Source organism: Stylophora pistillata, chromosome 4 (assembly GCF_964205215.1).
Source record: "Stylophora pistillata chromosome 4, jaStyPist1.2, whole genome shotgun sequence".
NCBI lineage: Eukaryota > Metazoa > Cnidaria > Anthozoa > Scleractinia > Pocilloporidae > Stylophora > Stylophora pistillata.
The window spans coordinates 9,306,084-9,324,986 of NC_142522.1; the positions used below are offsets into that span (position 1 = coordinate 9,306,084).

General features: G+C 38.9%; 1 pseudogene across 1 annotated transcript; it reads left to right on the forward strand.

Moving 5' to 3' along the window:
• The first annotated feature begins 3,507 nt into the window (after window positions 1-3,507).
• On the forward strand, window positions 3,508-10,059 carry LOC148732341 (uncharacterized; annotated as a pseudogene). The gene is made up of 11 exons (XR_016000849.1): window positions 3,508-4,176; window positions 4,326-4,428; window positions 4,550-4,663; window positions 4,963-5,011; window positions 5,459-6,504; window positions 6,590-6,682; window positions 6,754-6,847; window positions 7,122-7,295; window positions 7,930-8,027; window positions 8,252-8,382; window positions 8,541-10,059. The product of XR_016000849.1 is annotated as an uncharacterized LOC148732341 (transcript).
• The last annotated feature ends 8,844 nt before the right edge of the window (window positions 10,060-18,903 follow it).

The window sequence follows — 18,903 nt, forward strand, 5'->3', positions numbered from 1 at the left end:
ATATTCAGGTCATTTGGGGAAAATTTTTGCAAAAATTACCTCGTAGAAACATTTAACTTCCCTGCAAAACTTTGGTTTTTATCCTCATTTCTAATTTCTTCTGAGACATGACACTGAAACAATAAAGATTACTTCCAAAACATTTTACTCACCAAAACATTTTACTGACAAAATGAACAGTTCTGTTTCGCTTTTCTCCACAGAAATTTTCAAAAGGTGAAAACTTGACTGATTGCATCAGCAACAGCAAATACAAATTTAAACTATATTAAAGTCAACTTGCCCTCAGGAACCATCAATAATGTTCTCTCTCGCTCAAGAAAAACTTTTTTTGCCTGCATTATTTTAAGCCTGCCCGCTACAAACACAGTTCCTCTCGTGTTTTTAACCCTTTAACCACTAATAGAAACTTAGCTTATTTCTCCTTACCAAACACCCTTGAATCACACATTGAGGTTACAAGAATGAAGGACATGATCACTAAAACAGTCTTCATTGTCAAACAGATTATTACTAACAGTACCATAGAAAATGTATGGATAATATGTATACAGATGTACACAGATGTATGCAGATGTTAGGGTGTCAAGACCCACAATCGCAAAACAGAGCGCGCACGTGATTAAGGTTTTGCATGTGAATAAAAACGTATTATTATATGAAAGAATGAGCATTAGGACTCGCTTTGAAAAAGACGCTGAAGGTAATTTGGAAATGTTCTATTGAGTGTAAAGAAACTAAACCCTGAGTAACCATAATGGACGATCACAAAGAAAACTTAGCGCCATGATTTGCTAAGAGCGCCAAAAAAAAAAACAGTGACGCGAGTGTGAAACTCACGATTGGTTTTAGTTTTGCCTCTGAATGGTATTTAGAGGATGGCACAAGTCTTCTTGAAAAATCACAGAGCGTTGCAAAGCAGAACCAAAGCAATCTCGACACTAAATTGAAAATCGCCCTATGGCCGTAAAAAGACTCATTCCTGAAATTTCTTCCACTAAACAAGAAAACGTTTATAAGCCAAAGTCAATGGCCTCTTGATCGGTTTTTTTTGAGCAATTCATTTTTGAACAAAGTTACAGTTTGAGTCAGTTTTGTGTCCTCAGACCAAGGTTGTATACCAACGCGATGGAAGAAATTTGATTTGTTTCCAAGCAGATATTTTGCGTTTCTTTATTTTAGATGAACGCCGAGGAACTTACTTGGACAACAAAGGATGATTGGGTAGCTTGAGCTTCGATATCCTGTGGAGATAAAAGAGAGAAATGGCTGATGAAGACTCATGATTTACAAGACTTTAGTCCTTTAGTCTGCATTGGAACCGAGTTACCCAAAAGGCTCCAGAGCTTATTACTGGCATTAAGGGACTGGGAGTATTGCTAATCCCCCTGCTCGAGATGCAAGTCCACTATTGTGGGACTTAAATATGGGGCTAACCTTAGTTTGGAAAAATTGGATCGTGATGTTTTATGACGTCATGTTATAGACAGAACTGTCTATGGCCTGGACTGTTTTAGGAGTAAATTGTTATATGCGTAGTTATTACGTCGCTCGCAGCGCCCGTGGTCAAGATGAAGCAAACTTTGTGTTCTGATTAGCAACCCGAGCGGGGAAGATGCGCCTATCTTTCCCGCTCGGGATTGCCGGCACTGATCCTGCGCATGAAGAAAATAGAATTAGAACTACGTTCGTAATTCTTGGACAATTTCGGCGATGGAAATGCAAAAAGTGGCAGAAGGTAGTCAAAACAAAGAAAACAGAAACGACTCTCGTTAGTTTGTTGTGCTACAAACACAGTTGGCCTTCTTTCCATGCTCTCGAAGTAAAAAAGTCACTCTTGATTCTTATTAAAGCAAAATATTTTTGAAATTTAGTAAATCCTTTCTTAACCAAGCTTGTTCGGTCAAGATGGCTGGATATTAGCCTCGTCCTTTTTTCGCATCTTTATGTACCTTGACTTCGTCTCGGTCCACAAAACTCCAGCCATCTTGACCTCAAGCGTGCTTAATAGCCAATATGTACTGTTGCATAGACCATTTAAAGATATGGTAGACTGATTTCCAACGTCACCGCTTTAAAAAAACAACATACTATCGGCCCAATGTAGCTCCTGGCCTGAGAGAAGGCTGGCTCAAAGACTTTCCCTAGAATAATAAGTCACGATGACGCTTGAACTCGATCTTTATTAATTTGATGACTCTGAGGAATAATAAGCTATAGTTAACTTTTAGTGTCTCTGGGAGCTCGCTGATGAGCGTGACTGAGTCGAATTTACATAAATGCTTTCGAAATCGACTTTTTTTTTTAATTCATGGGAAGTGCTACAACCGAGTTCCTAAACAATTTACTATGTTTTGCAATGTAGAAACCAGACATTATCCGCCCTAAAGGGTTAGTAAATCCGCAAATAAGAGAACCTCTTATGCATAGTATCTAGGCCTTCAAAAGAGATATCGTGAAGGCTGAGTTGCGATCCAACTATGTACGTTTTCATGAATTAATTTGCAAGCCACTTTGTAATTTTTTACAACGCCCACGCGGTTGTCTTAGATTTTATTGGCAGTTATCAATTTGATAAAAGGTAATTAATCAAAGTCTTCATTCATTCTTAAATTTTTTTTGTCAGGAACAGCCAAGGAAAAACGTTTTGTTGCATATAACTCGATTGAACTGAGTTTGAAGGAGATAAAATGCAAGAGAACAGTAAAGACCCTTGTTATGTTATAAAATGAAGGGAAATTAATAATTTCAAAAATAATTGGACCGATGCTTTCACGAGAGAATAAAGAATATCTAAATGATGTTATTTCAGTGTTTTTGGGATCGTTCTCAACTATCAACCGTGGTAATAGGCTTTGGATTAATAAAGTGATGGTTATATCAATGTACATACCTCAGCCGATCGATGAGGTTAGACGTGAACTCTCAGTAACGCATTTTCGTGCACATCGACAAATTTTTTTCAAATTCACAACCTTCGTGATCTTAATTAGCTGTAGTCGCGTTTTAAGGTCAATAAATGGTTGCAGCGTAGCTAGTGAGAGTCACTCTATCAGGGAACTGCTTACTAATACCAATTTGTATACGAAAGTCAAAGATTTGGAAAGCAACTCTTTATTAAAATTCAAGCTGCTGAGGACCCTGCTGAACTTATTGTGTTCATGCAAGATCTATACATACTTTTTGAAACAAGGACTATCAACCGTAAATAAGTCACTAAACCCTCCAGGGGGAGAGGCAATAGAGCATCAAATCGTGTTTCCTAACAGGCACAAGACATTGCTAAACTTTCAAGATCTTTCTAAGTGCATTTCTTTTGTCTGACTTCGGGGCTGCAGTAAGACCTTGGGGGCAGCTCGAGATAACACTCATCACCGTATTTGATATGTTCTAGAAGACTTGTTTTGCAAGCTACTTGGTATCCTGCATCTCTTTCACAGATCGACCTTATCAAATTTTACGGAAGAACTGAATAAGGTTGATAAAAAGGATTTGATCGAGCTTATTCGATTATTCTTACTTGAGAAGTTACATTGTTCGCATTTCCTGCCACTCAGGTCTGAGTTTCCGTCTCATGATATACGTTTGTTTTCAGTTCTAATTGACAAACTTTCGCTGACGTGTTTCTCGCTTCTTGTCTTTTTCCTTCAACTTTTTTCTCTTCCTATTTTAGAGTAAGTACAGATCGAGAGAGCTGCATTACAGCTTGTTGATGATGCAGGTCAAGAAACGATTATCCTGTGCAGTTGGAAATGTTTTCAACGATCTCTACCGACAGCTCGGATTGTCGTTTCAACTCTTGTTCTTCATGAACGTGGTTGAACTTTTAGCTTCAGAGGCAGGACTGATGTTTCTGATCGGACAAATTGCGGACGCCCTTTTTTCTCCAATCTCAGGGTACCTTGGGGATCACGTTGATCACTTTTCAAAGAGAATTGGGAGGCGAAAGTCCTGGCATTTTTTAGCAACAGTCCTCATGGCCGTCGCAGTCCCTCTTTTGTTCAATCGGTGCTTTTTGTGTACTGGCGATTATCAAAACTGGCTTCCACTCGTTTACTTCGGCTTTTTCGTGGCGTTGATAAATATGTGCTTCAACGTGGTAGAAATAAATCACATGGCTGTCATTACAACTGTTGCTGAGTCTGTGGAGGAATGCGCAGCTCTGAGCTCGATGAGGTATGCTTATGACAATTTTGTTTGGATTATGTTTACGAAATAATACATAATGCGTTTAGATGCAGTTTTGTGTCTTGTGTTCCGCAATGATAATGCGCGTGAAACATAAGGAGAATTTTGTTTTTCTGTCTCGTTTGCGTGTAATAAAGAACTGTGTTCAGCTTCCTAAGTGGTGTTTACATTTATGCCATCGCCTGGAGTCTTCTCGGCCGTGAAGGTGCTCTTGGACCCAACAACCTGTCTGATTTTGCGGTTAGTAACAGCTCTAAATATTCTATTGGTGAAGAAACTTCAACGAGCGTAAGTTCATAAATTCAAAAAGCCAGACTTTGGGTCCTCTAAAATATTTATAATATTCGCTTTTCTTGTAAAGTACCTCTCATGGATTGCTGCTGGAACTGGAGTCTTCTTTGCTTTGGTCTTTCTCCTTGGTACAAAGGAACCTCAAAGACGTGTGAGAAGAAAGAGCACATTCTCGAGTATTATGGTTAGTAAAGCATTGAGGTAAAAGTCCTTTTACTGAATTAATTTAACCACACAGTGATTATAGTAATCAAACATTAAGGTAGCGGCTTCTTGTCGCTCTCGTCTTGAACTATAAACTTCTTACCAGAAATTATTTCTATCAGACTTTTCACTAACTACCCTGAGTCGGAGGCCATGAATCAGGGTAACAGGACTGTTACAAGAACAACGATTAACGGCATTCTGCATTACAGCAAGTTATTTGCGACGTTACGTTTCTGGAATGGACCAACTAAGTCTTAACTTTATATTTCCTTGTAGAACGACCCAGGAATGTTTGTAATGCCGCCGTTTGGAATAGAACGTACAGGTAAGTCTTCAAACTTTAAACGATATAATTTGACTCTCCTTGAGACATTATGACCTTGTAAAATTATCAAATTGATAGTGGCTAAGCTTGGTCTGTTCTCTTGACCACAACGATATTCGTCATTACTAACAGTAGTTAAAATGTTGTGGACTTACGAGACGCAGCCGAGTTAGTTCGCAACAATTTTTTACCACAACATCGAAGTCAAATAAAACGATTCCTTTAGTGCGTTACATGCTGCGTGATTCGATGACGCGAGCAGCGTCGTCTGTACTCCTATCAACAACGGAAAATCGCCTCGTTATATTACGACATTACTACCAATTGTAGTAATTTTACAATTGTTTTCTCGGTGTTCGTTTAGAATGCTTACAAGTTTTAATTACTACATCGTTTCGAAAAGAAGTGTTGTCTAATAATTGATTGTATCTTTTTTCAACGGTAAAGGTTCTTCACAAATCAATCTCGCTCATAGATTTTTGGACATGATTATGGCTTCGTCTCAAGTTGAAACTTATCAGCATGAGCACAACAGACATGAAGAAAACCAAACCCATGAACAGCGAGAAAGAAGAAAAAGTCTACTGCACAAGTTTGCTGCTGCAATATTTTCCGACGAGCAAAAGGAAACTGGCCTTACTCAATCAGATCCTGATCCAGAGGAGGGAACTAAGAACCCAGATAGTGAGGATGCAAAATCGAAAATGTGTTTAGAAGTACAGCAGTTAGACAGTGAACGTAAGAAGAGTCTGCTAGTGCGTTTTTTGGACGGACTCCTCGCAAGATTACATCAAGAAGAGGAAGAGCAACCTAAATTAACTGTCGACATTGAAGACCAAGTTTTGTTGCGCAGTCAATGTGAAAGGTATGAGACCAATAAAGATTGCTATAAAAAGGAAGAGATCAAGCCCTTTCCCAACGGAGAAACTCGGAATATGTACAACAATAACGAAGCTGGTAAAGCTCAAACAGAAAAAGAGAAGGAAGAAGATGATGAAGAAAAAGGAATCCGGGCCATCCCAGGAACATCGATGGATTCCAAACGTCGGCAAAGAAAGCACGCCATCTTGAATACTTCCCTCGATTTTGATGATAGCCTCTTTAACTTGGGATTTGAATATGACAAAAGTGACGATGCGCCGCCGAAAGACAAATTTTTCAGCATTTCCGATAGGAAGCCAAAAAAGTCTGTGACAGCCCGCACATCTGAATTTTGCGATATGCCGTCGGTGGACGTGGGAACGCAGAAAAAATCAAGTCTTGTTGAATTCACTGGAGAGGAAACCATCCTGAAAGAAAGTGCTCAGAAGCATGTGGAACAAGAATTTTCTAAAAATGAAAATATTGCATCATACGAGGGCAACAATAGTTTGCCAGCTTTAGATGATAATCCTGATTTGGAAAGTCTTCCCGTTCCATCGAACAAATTTCAGTCTATAGGAAAACGTCCAAAAGGAGTTAAAGACTGGCTGAGAGATCCAAATTCGTATAAGGTACAACCAAACCTTGTTGTCTCGCTTATTTTTGCGTAAAAGGTGTAAAAGCTTTACATTCTTTTTGTTCAGGTGTTATTTTCAGGTAGTCATCATATTTACATGTTCACGCATTGCGCAGGACTCTGTGTATGGATATTTACCTCTTTTCCTTACAGAAAGGCTACTATTTGCAAAGGTATCGAGGTCCAATCTTCCCTCGATGTTCACTTGTTTTCTAGATAACGCTATGCTTTTTTCCTTTCCTAGGAAGCCATCGCTTATTTCCCACTTATACTTCTTATCAGTGCCTCTTTTTTTAAGTTCAATCTGCAACGGACTCAACAGGAAGATTGGAAGCAAAGTATGGACATAACATGAGTTCAATAATTAACAGCTTCGTTCCAGCTGGGCAGTCACACGTGTGACCCTATTTTATAAACACTTCTGAAAACAGCAGTTTTTCAAAAGGGACACATTCGGTGGGTGAGTTAGTTCTGTGGAAAAAATAAATAATAAGTTTTATGGCGTTTTCTTTGTCTGAAAAACATACTATTTCAAAATGATTAGCTTTGCTACCGTAAATTGTGTCTAATAGATCTTTTAAGCTTTAATTTTTCGTTTTTCCCGGCTTTTAGTGGAGTTACCTTTTGGCGGGTTCTATGGTGTTAGGCTGTGCTGTTTGGAGCTATTTTCAAACCCTCTCCACCAGGCAGTCGACCTATGCACAAGTGATAGTTATGGGGAGTGGTCTGTCCATTATGCAGGTCATGGCACTTGATTTCATCACAGAGCTGATTGGAGAAAATAAGGTTGGTATTGTAAAACGAATCTTACTGTTTTTGGTTTTAACCAGACATCCAACCAAACTCTCAGAAAGTAGATATGGAGAGTCAAGTATTCCCCAAGTTACACCGATGGAGATTGATCTTGCTTGCGCAGGTTTTCGCTACCCACTCCCCCTATGAAGCGAAATTGTCATTTAGATCATTTTCTCGATCAGTTACGATCTATCCACTTCGGTTTGGCAAAAGTCCCTCAGCACCACTAATAACAAAGGAACTTTTATTTTAGAATGTTGAGTCGGAACAATGAGTCATGGATCATTTCTTGATACGAAAAAGAGGACATTAATTTGAAGCCTATAAGTGAAAAAACATGGAATACTCTGCGTTGAAGCCTATTATTTAGGCCGCCTGAGCTTATTCCGTTTTCCGGATGGATAACCCCAAGAATTTCTTCAGGTTTCCCTAAACGTTCGCAGGGATCCCTTTGAACCCCTTACGTGTAGAAAGGCGCTTTGTAAAAAGGTATCCTGTCCAAGAGCACACACAATAAACTTACAAGAAGTAGAACTTCGCCCTTAAGTCCAGCGCACTACTAGATCAAGTCAAGTGAGCAAACAGACATTGGCCTCAATAAATTGGAATAATCATTGGCTTTTAGGAAACCAGTGGATCAGTGTTTGCCATTATCACTGTGATTGCTAGACTCTCAAGTGGTGGGCTCGTCATTGGAATTCAGAAATTTTACCCAGAAGAAAGGTTAGTAAGCTATTGTCAAGTCGACATACAAAGAAAAGTCATCATGATCCTAATATAGTTGTGAACGGTATGCGAACTCGCTGATTTTTCAAAAATACTGAAATTTTAGTTCAAGATTCAAATTTTGTGCCATCGTACGAAGGAAATCATTATTTTCTAGCTATACTAGGCTAATGATTACAGCTTTACACTTCTTGTCATCTGATTCGCCTTTCTCGATTTAGGACCAGCTCAAATGACGCTGTTAGCAACTACGTGCGATATGTGTTTGCAATGACACCTGGAATACTAACTCTGGTAGGATCCCTGTTGGTTTTGCTTTATCAACCGTCAAACGGTTGCTGCAAAAGGAAAGGTAATGACCTTAAAATGTTCTTTGATTTTTTGTATGTAAACTGACTTATTGAGAATAATTGCAAACAGCGTTTTACAACAATGATCATGTTATAGAGCGACATGTTCGTGTATCGTTTCAAATGCATAACTTTTCCTTGTACCATCTTACCTGTTTAGGCACACAGGATGTTGAGACTCAAGCTGTTCAGTCATCGTCTAATATCCAAGTTCCTCAGTGTCAATCTGAAAATGAAGCTACGTCAAACGTCTGCTTGAAAGCAAATGAAAGTTCTTCTCTCGCGACGGTGTATTCGTGTCCTGAAGACACAAAACTGTAATTTGTTCAGAAATATTTTACGTGTAGATGATGTTTTGCCGACCTTTACGTTTACTAACCTTTGAAAAGGCTGCGCCTGTAACTTCACGTTCGGGATCTTCTTGAGGGAAGGGTTATGTGACCACCATTGCGGTGTACAGACGTTTGACACAGGACTGTTTGCCTTGAGTAAATCTTTCCTGTCTAACATTAGGAGATATGGTAGCCTGATTTACTTGAAATTATATTCCAAAAAAAAAATATCACCATTTAAAGGATACAGCTAAATATCGTTTTAAAGCTAATGGGATGTGGATGATGAACATGAGGATTTTCAAACAAGTTTCACTTAATTTCTATTTCAATCCACTTTCCAATGGTGATGCAAGGTTAACAAGCATTTTCATAGCTAGGGACCACCATTTTTATCTATTGTTATCCTCATAAATCTTAGTCACTACTGACTGCCTGCGGGTTTTGGCGTCTATGTAGTAGTAGCAGTAAAACTTTATTAAAAGTGTCAAGAGCCGTCTAGCTAGGGAAAAATCCCTTACTAATTTGGGGACACTAAAAAAGAAAAAAAATTAGGAGCTATTTACAATAGTATAGATATTAAAACTAAGAGAAAATCTATCGTTAACTAGTTACGGGATTTGTAATAAAAATATACAAAATTCAAGAGGAGCAGAGGCTACAGAGTGTGCAGCCATCATCCAAGAGCTCACTTATACTGAGTTGGCGTATCTTGCCTTTGAACGACTTGAGGGTCTCGACCACCCTTTTACTCTTGGGTAATTTTGTCCATAGCCTGGGCTCTAGAAATCTAATAGAATGTTTGCCATAAGTGACAGTTTCATACCTGGGTATAGAGAAATCGGCTTACCTCAAATTGTAATTACTATTGTGTACTTTAAAGATGTTGCTTATATATGCAGGACACAGTTTATGCTTTGCTTTGTACATGAGGATGCACAGGTCCTGTAAGCGCCTATTTAGTAGAGTGGGCAAATCTGCCCTCTCTAATAACTGTTCGTAACTAGAATTATAGTTCTTGAAAACCGCCCTAAGTCCTCTTTCTTGCAGTCTTTCAAGCTTTCGAGTGTCGCTCGCTTTGCAAAAGTGCCACACTCGACATGACAATACGTGAGGTACTTCTGCAATACTTTAAATATGAAATTCACAGATGTGCTGAGGCAGATTTGTCAACTCTGGCTAAGCTAAAGTATTTTAATCTTGAAATATATGCTGTCAAGCTTTGCAAAGTTCAATGTTTCAGTGGAAAAAATCTCGGATGTTTTCAAAGGGAGATATGGTGAATCAATATTCTAGCAAAGCAAAAACTGTCAGTGTTCTTTGATACAAATAAATAATCTGCCAGCTATTCACGAACGTGAGTATCCAATGCTGATTCCACACAACATACGTCTTTTGTAACTCAATCAACTTCCCTTCCCTTGGCCTCGCTCCCCAAAGTTTCTCAGTAGTAGTGACCGAATAGTTTCTTGGAGGCATGGGTTTGAATCACGTGGAAGCATTAATCTTCTCAGGCTTCGTGTTCTTAATGAATAAGTTGCCAGTAATCGGATCCTAGTATTTTCGCAAAGATTTCCAGGATCGCCACGGGGCAAACATTGCAAATTGCTAGAGAAAAGATATGGCGAAAGGTTGTTTCGTCGACGTCCAGAAAAACGGTTTTAGAAAGAGATCAAAGCTTTTTTGCTGGATTTTTATTATAATTGGACTAAAATAATGTTGATACGAGGGAGTGTAAGTTTGTGTCAAGATAACTGCAAAAGGAAAGGTACCAACCTTAAAATGTTGTTTGATTTTTGTATCCAAGATTACTTATTGAGAATAATTGCAGTGTCACAACGATTACGTAATAGAGCGACATTTTCGTGTTTCTTTTCTGAAATGCGATGCTCAGCTAAATCTTTCCAATGTCTACCAATATTGCGTGCAGTGGAAAATTAGGCGTGGTTTAGGCTTTCAAAGCAATGAATAATCAATCATCTGAGGACTAACGAAAATAATCGAACAGAGAAAATAGAGGAGGTTATCAATCATCGTAAGAGAACGTGAAATGACTTGTGTTCAAAACTGAACTGAAAATCAACTTCAATTCTTCAATTCCACATCCAATTGCAATTTGGCTTCGTCGAGAAATCAACCTATTTTTCTCCGTACACCTAAGTGCGTCACTCAAAATCTTAAAATGGCAGTGTTGGAGCTACCCTGGTATGGCTTTAAGTTTCAAAAGCCACACAAAAACCGTCCCAGATAACTCATTTCCATGGAAAGGAAACAGATTCGAGTCTCACCCACCACAGAAAATTATCAAAAAAAATTACTTTTCCTGATAATCGGCCTTCGCCTCCGTCGATTTTAAACAGAATATCCTCTCCCCTTTCCTCAACGAATAAAACCTCATTGTTAAGTGGTTGCTCTCCAATGCAACTGCTTCCGCACCATCCATAGCAAAGTGTGTACTATGTAAAAGTCAGGTTCATAAGCCTCTCTCTGACGAATTGACTCTTTCGAGTGTGCATTTTCAGCAATCCTTCTCACGTTGTTCTACCCACGAACTACAGTAAGTATAAAAAAGGAAAATGGAATGGACGCGAAACAACCAAATCAGAAGCATATGAGCTATATCGTATATGCTTCTGACCCATGAGAGCCCGTATGTAATAATTTTATTTTTTCGGCAGTTATGTAATGTCGATGAGTAGGTGCTTTCTGTACATGCACTATAAATCAGACAGGCTTGTATGTGCTTGGTGTTGGTGAATAGTTAAGGAATCCTGGAGATTTGCCTAGATGCAAATATGCATGGAAACTTGATTTCCAAACTTTATTAAGATATGTTTTTCCAACAGAACAATGAAACATATTTGAACAGTATTTTCGAAATATCAATTATATTGATCAGCAAGTTTCCAGCCAGCAGATCAGAAATTAATATGTATTCGAGCCTCTCCATCGGAAAAGGCCCGATCTGTTCATCTAAAAGTAACAAAAAAATATACTTCGACAAACAGTTGAGAAATTTGTCCTCTGGAAATCTTCAGTTCCCTCTTTCAAAAGCTTGTCTTTGAAATTGGTCCTTTTATCTTTATGTTTTCGGCATGGGCCCAGCTCATTTCAGGCTCAGAACACTTCCTAAAGTGAGTTTTCTTTGTCCTTTATGAAAGAGAGTGACCCTAATCAAACGTTGTTGTATTTCGCGCATATTTAACCATTTGATTTCTTCATTGGTTATCCACATGAGATGGTAACACGATTTTAATGGAATTTTTATGCCGGCCATTGTTCTCTCACTATCTGCTGCAAAGCTTTAATTTAGCAAGAGGCTTATTTATGACAAAAAATTAACCTTTAACAACCAAGCGCGTGGACCGTACTGGGAATATTGGCCCGAGGTCGTGACAGTAAAGACCAAGAGCCAATATTACTCAGTGCGACTCGAGCAAGCAGTAGTTGTTTCTGTTTAACTTTCCGGCGTTCGAGAAAAAACAATATACGGTTTCGAATGGCAACTGCTGACCAAGTAAGAACCAATCAGAAGTCTAGGATATACCTCCAAACTTCCTTGCCACATGTTAAAGAATAATTATTAGTAATTAATTTTCGAAAGTATTACACCTTTTGCTGTTGGGTTTTCTAACATTTTCTATGGGCATTTCTAAGAGAAAAGATCTTGTTTAACTTTGCCCAATTTTTAAGTATCCGCAAATTATTCTAGGTATGAAATCAATTAGTCTTCAAACCTCGTCAAATTCCTGATTAGCCATCAAACAAAATCTTTCAGGTGAAAGCGCACACATTCAATTTTGAATTAGAAACTCACTTTGAGGTCTTTGACGGTGACGTTGAGTGGAGACCTTAAATTAGCCCGAACTTGATTTTGGAGCATCGGAGTGCTGTGTATCAGCACTTTTGCTCAAGGTAATTGCTTCATTATCTGTGAAATTTCCAGAAGATTTATTTTGAGATTGTCGTCTTCCAGTTATGAAACGAGACTGCATGGTGGAAAAAATTAAGAGAGCAGGTAAAATAGATGGCGTCACATGATCCTATTCAGAGGTCAGGGAAGGGAGGTTTATTTGTTGGAAGTATCTAAGCATCCTTACCACCCAAAATGATTTCAACTGTAACTTAAAGTTGGCAATTATCTTGCAATGGTATACAATTATCTACTTTTTGAAAGGTACCTAAACTTTGATCTCGGAGAAGGAACCATCAATAAATGTTACCAACAATTAAATGTAGCTCTGAACATTCACTGACGGGCTAAAAACGGATCAATTGAAGGAGTTTTTATTAGATTTCCTAACATTTAAAAATCAGTGCGAATTTCAAAATCAGTGCGAATTTCAAAATAACATCTTGCTTTTATAAGAAGTTCGTTCATATCATCTAATCTTCTCAAGAGACCGTGTACAGAATTAAAAAAAATTGCATCCATCAAGTTAGCCATCAAGTTTTGACCGAAGCGACATGCGTTGACGAGTTATTTCCTTTTCCTTTCTTGTTAAGGAAGCTAACATGATTAATTATTCCAAAATCTCAGGCCGAGAAATGATGGTCCTGAGGGGATGCGTAATTTGAATGTTTTGACCCCTATAAATTTGTTGCAATCCGCTGATTTCCGTACATCATTTTCAGTTGTTATCATACGCATTTCCACGGTCTCCAGTTTGAAAATACCTCATCTACTGTAATTTTACAGTTTATCAACTGAATGCTCCTGGTCATTACTAGAAACAAGTTCTTTAATGCCACAATATTTGATGCACTAATAAAATGATCAGAATCTTACTTGAGGTCCTCAGTGAACACTAATTTAAGCTTTTTGTAGGTCCTTACGCTTGAGTACTCAAACTTATGCTTATCAGTGGTTTCATTCTAAAAACATACCTTATCGGTGATGTCCTATCTGGCTCGACTTCCCACGATTTTCGCACGGTTTACTAACTGTATAGACCAAAGAGTGAAAGAAATGACCCATTTTTCGGCCCTTGGTATGTTTTTCTTTTGCACCAAATCATTTTTTATCGTGGCTGATATTAATGAGACATGCGGAGGAACTGAAACCCCGTTATTCATTTGAAGTTTAGCTATGATAACATATAAGGAAAGGATTTTTGAAACTTTGTCTTCACATAACATATTGACTTACAAACTACTCCTGCATCTTTTGCGTTTCGAAAATATTTATCATGAGATACCTCTTTCTTTGAAATTGATTTTCTACCCTCTGAAACAAACCCAGAGGATGCTGATTTCACAAGAACTTACATCAGTCACGTGGCGATGATAAATAACGGTTTCAATGATCTTCTCCAAACCGGAAACATTTAGAAAATTTTAGTTTATGGAGGACATATATCAAAGATACCTGTGTGCAGGAAGAAGTAAAAGAAACAAAACAAAATGGTCAACAATGAAAAACAGTTGTGATTATTATCATTTTATCTTTTTTCATTTACACTCAATGCATTTTTTTTAGTTTATATAGCTACCAAGCTGAGGAGGTGTGAACAAAATTTTGATGGAAAATGTTCAATTTTGACAATAATTATCTGAAAGTTGCGTTGATATCAGGAAATATCAGGCAGAAACAAGAACATCTGTCGACAATAAGAAGTCATCATAATATTAAAAATTGTAAATCGGATTAAAAAACGTGTGGGAAAAGAGGGTCTATTATAGGGGTTGTACATTCCGTAAACCGCCATATTTCGTTCCTTCGAAACCGCAAACCGCTTTCGTTTTTTCTAAAAATTGACACCGCCCTACAGGTAGGACGATTATCCTCATAACCGCTTCGCTCCGACGAAGGGCTAACGCTCGAAACGTCAGCTTTTGTAATCATTACGGTGGCCAATTTACCATTTCAACTGTGTTGATATATCCAAATTGTATCCTCATAACCGATCTTTTAACAGCACGTAGCAAATTCTTTGCGATATGTTAGCTCAATAATCGTATTTCTCCTCACAAAGACCGTAAGATATTAAGAACAGAACAAATTGTTTCTATAGAACTCCATTCAGTAAACAATAAGGTTTTGACGTCTAATGGGCTGTTCACAAACACAAAAATTGCTCGAAATGTTTATAACGAATTGTAAAAGTACAAGTTTTTAGGGATGGGTGTGTTGTCTGTTCTTATGTGGTCGCTCTATCATGGATTTTCGGACAAAACAAGCTTGTGAAATTTACGTTACCTTTACCATGGAATGATCTCAATCCAGGACAGAGGCCTTCTGATATGTGGCAGGGATCTAGCAAGCCGATACAGCAGTGTAAGTTGAAGACCATTGGATGCTATTTTTGTGTTCAGGGCCTCAAAATACTTCCCTCTATAATTCCGGGAAAAAGGTCGCTGTTCTTAAGTATCATCCTCACGATGAAGTCGTTAGTGACGAGAATGGACATGTTTCAAGTCATTTTCAGGAGATGAGGTCGGATGGTAGGACGATGCTTCCCTGTGGTTTAGTTAGTTTTTAAGACAAAATTTTTTTTTAATTCAGTCGTTATGTGCTGAAATGAATTCCCCCGCTCACTTCGGTGGTTGGTTGGTTGGTCAATCAGTCGTAAACATTTTTTTGTAATACTGCTGGCCAGTTAAAAGGATCTGTACACATTCGCAGTGGTTTTGTCGTGGAGCTCACACTCCATCGTAGTCAGGTCCTGAGTCTCACACTGGAAAGTCTCCAGGTACATCCACTACACCACACAGCCGCATAGAAAGTATGAAAACTTCCGTCATGGCTCACAGACGCTTTTGATTAGCAGCTGTGATTGAGACACTTTCATCGCCGCTGCTCCAGTGGGTTGGACGCATTGCTGACAGTCAACTATTGTACAAATCTCCCATTGAAGCGAATCGTCCTTTTAAACCTAGATCAGCGTTCAACAAGGAAAAGAGCTTCAGGAGCCAACTGCGGTTCATCATAGTTGTTGGTCCTTGTGTCGTCCTCAGAGCCATCATTCTCTACACTTTCGTCGGAGTCAAACTCAATGTTTTCATCTTCGTCCTCACTTTCACCACTACTATCTTCAAAATTTGATTCGACCGGCTGAAGTGGAGCGTCTGAATCATCGTGGATATCATCGCGGCGCAGCATCACTCTTTGAACAGGCAGATTGGTTTCATAGCAAGCAGATGGCAATGTTCCTGCCTTCGCCCTCGTCATTTCCTGGCACACAGACCTCTGTCTGACTGCTCTGCCGTAAACTTTTGCAAATTCGGTCAACTTCTGGCAGCCATCTAAGCTCAGCTCACGAGCAGGAAGGGGCTTCATTGTAGGCATTTCTTGAAACTGGATCGAACCTTCTGGCAGCGGATACCAGCTTCGAAGATGAGTAAAGTAGAATGCACCCCATGCTGACAATCTATTCACGTTCTCTTTAACGCAGTTTCCAAATGAGCGATAATACTGCAACATGGACATGACGTCACTTTTGACATGAATCGTTGAATGAAAGTGTTCGACGTCTAGGGTCATACAGCTTAGCAAGTTGTTCTCATGGTAATTGAGTTGCTTAGTAACCTCGTTTAGACGGTTCAACCTCCATTCAACCAGACGAACTGTGTCAATAGTTTTCCCAGCAACATTTCCGTGAGGACCACTTAAAGTTTTAGAGAGATGAGTATTTACGTCATGGTAAATGGCCTATTCGTTTTCTTCTAGGAACACACGAGAGTTGTGTATCAGGCCCAATGCAGACTGAAGGTTGAAATTTTCGTATGATTTGCCTTTGTCATGTACGAAAATCCCCTGTACAGATCGCCCACCGCTTTCAGAAAGTTGACAGTGATAGTAAGGGAGATATAATGCTAACAGTTCCTGACATTGCGTCCGTTTCGTAGACAACATTGTCAAATTCGATGTCGATTCCACATGGCGGTCTAAAGCTGCGTTGAGCAAGAGGGCCGTCCACGCTGTCTTCGTTACCCCTACCAAAATCTTCCAAAGCAGATGACTCGATGGTGTACTTGTCTATCTTGCGGTTCTGTGGATCACTGAAGATGATGTCGGGGCCTCTTTTTCCGACTTGGAATGGATGGCAACCAGCTCGCGCATTGTCGACCACACGAATAGACTGGACAGCATGCTGTAGGTTAGGCATTGGGAACGATTTATAAGATCAATTGTTCCGACTGCCAAGCCTCCTACATCGGTGAGACTGGTAGAAACCTCACAACAAGACTGACTGAACACAGACGGGCGACGAGGAAAGGTGATGTCAGCAATCACATTGCTGAACACCATCGACTTACCAACCACAACATTGACTGGGACTCTGCGCAATGCCTAACCTACAGCACTGACTATTTTCAACGACTGACTCTGGAAAGCTGGTTTACTAACTTAGAACAGACTCCCCTAAACAGATGTCAACAACTACCCGCTCCATACAAACGACTCATTCACGACATAAATATCACAAACGACCGAAAAAGAACGACCTAACTTTACCGACAGATCGAAACAGACCAATCACGACCGACTTACGTCACTTGAGTCTTACAGCCAATAACATCACGGCAAAACCAACCGATCATTTCACACGAACTGGAATAAGAACATTCTACTGACAACAATCATTCACTTGACTCTGATGATGACTTCCGCACAGGTTGTCGAAACGTCAGTCACTACCACCGACAACAGTCCTTCTCAGGACTACACTCACCCGGACGATCAGACTACACCTTCACACCGATAAACTTCTTTCCTTTTTTTGTGAAATCGTCATCGCATAATAATCTCGACATATTACAAACTGACTATAAATTTAATAAATCGCTCGGAAATAACTCAATAAGTCCATTCTCGCATGGTAAAAAATTTATCACTTGATTTTATCACATATTTCATGTTTTTTTTTAAGCAAAAACGTACGCTTCCCTTGTATCAACACTTCCCACATCCATTTCTGAAAAAACCGCGGTGAAAAAGCGATGATCTCTCACGTTCGCAGCTCACTTGCGGGGAAGATGTCTCTACTTGCAACTTCCCTTCAATTATGCAAATCATGACAATCATCGACGATACCTTTTTTTTGCCAAATTGGTGACGCTGTAGTATGTAAATCAACTGAAAGTACGTTGTGGCTTCAAGTTAAGGTTGAGCAACTTTTTGTAAGAAATGGATGATGAAATGCGACAGTGCAGCTATGTCTAAAAGCAGGGAATAGTAAAACGGTCAACCTTTTTTTTTCTCTTTTCATAATGATTTTTTTTTAATCCCCTTGTGGTTTCATTATCTTGAATAAATATTATGCTACATGTTACATAGTTCAATTTATTAGCCGTGTAAGCATATCTTCGGTAATTAAAGTATGGTAAAGTACTTCATTCACTCATTTGTTGCCAAGCATCCTAACGAATTTATGGTTATATTAACGTCGGTGAAAAAGGTTACGTTTCCTGTAATTTATTGTTCGACTTTTCTGGTTTGGTTTCTTGATTTCACGTGACTCGTTAACGGAACAGGTTTTTATATTAGGAATGCACTGAATTACTATGTAGAGTCTCCGCCGTGCCATAATTGAGTACAATTTCCTGTGTCCATGTTTTTATTGTTTCCTGCTCCTGTTCCTGACTTTTTCCCATTATCACGTCTCATAAAATTTCACGTAGTTAATGACGGAGTTGTTCACTTTTTGGGTGATTTTCATATGCTTAAGGTCCCAGTTAAGTTATCTTTGAGGTGTGGAAGTAATCAAAGTTGGCTTCCAGTCGTATTTTAAGTTTAAGCACCGAATTGCATTTACTATCGGTATAATGGCGTAATAACCTTCGCGAGATGTTGAAAGAACACAAAATGAGTTTGTTAATATTTTCTCGTGTTCTCCCGAGCAATCAGTATGCTCGTAGTGCCTCATGCTCAGTTATTTTATAATAGGATTTTACATTCTCGTTTTTTATCATTTTTTTGATGAATGACAAGGCTTTTGTAACAACTGTAGCTGAGTACGTTGAGTAATATCACTTAATTTTTTTACACCACGGGGTTTGCCATTTATAATGTAACGTATTAAATGAGGATATTCAACTAAAGTTTTTATTCAATCCTCAGGCTCTCCTAAAGCTGCTCTTCATTACAGCACAAAAAATAAGCCCAAGCTGGCTGACCAAAATAACCAAACACCACGCCTTCTTGCTCCAAAAAAGTCCTCTAAATGAAAATGACTGATCAAAATGTTC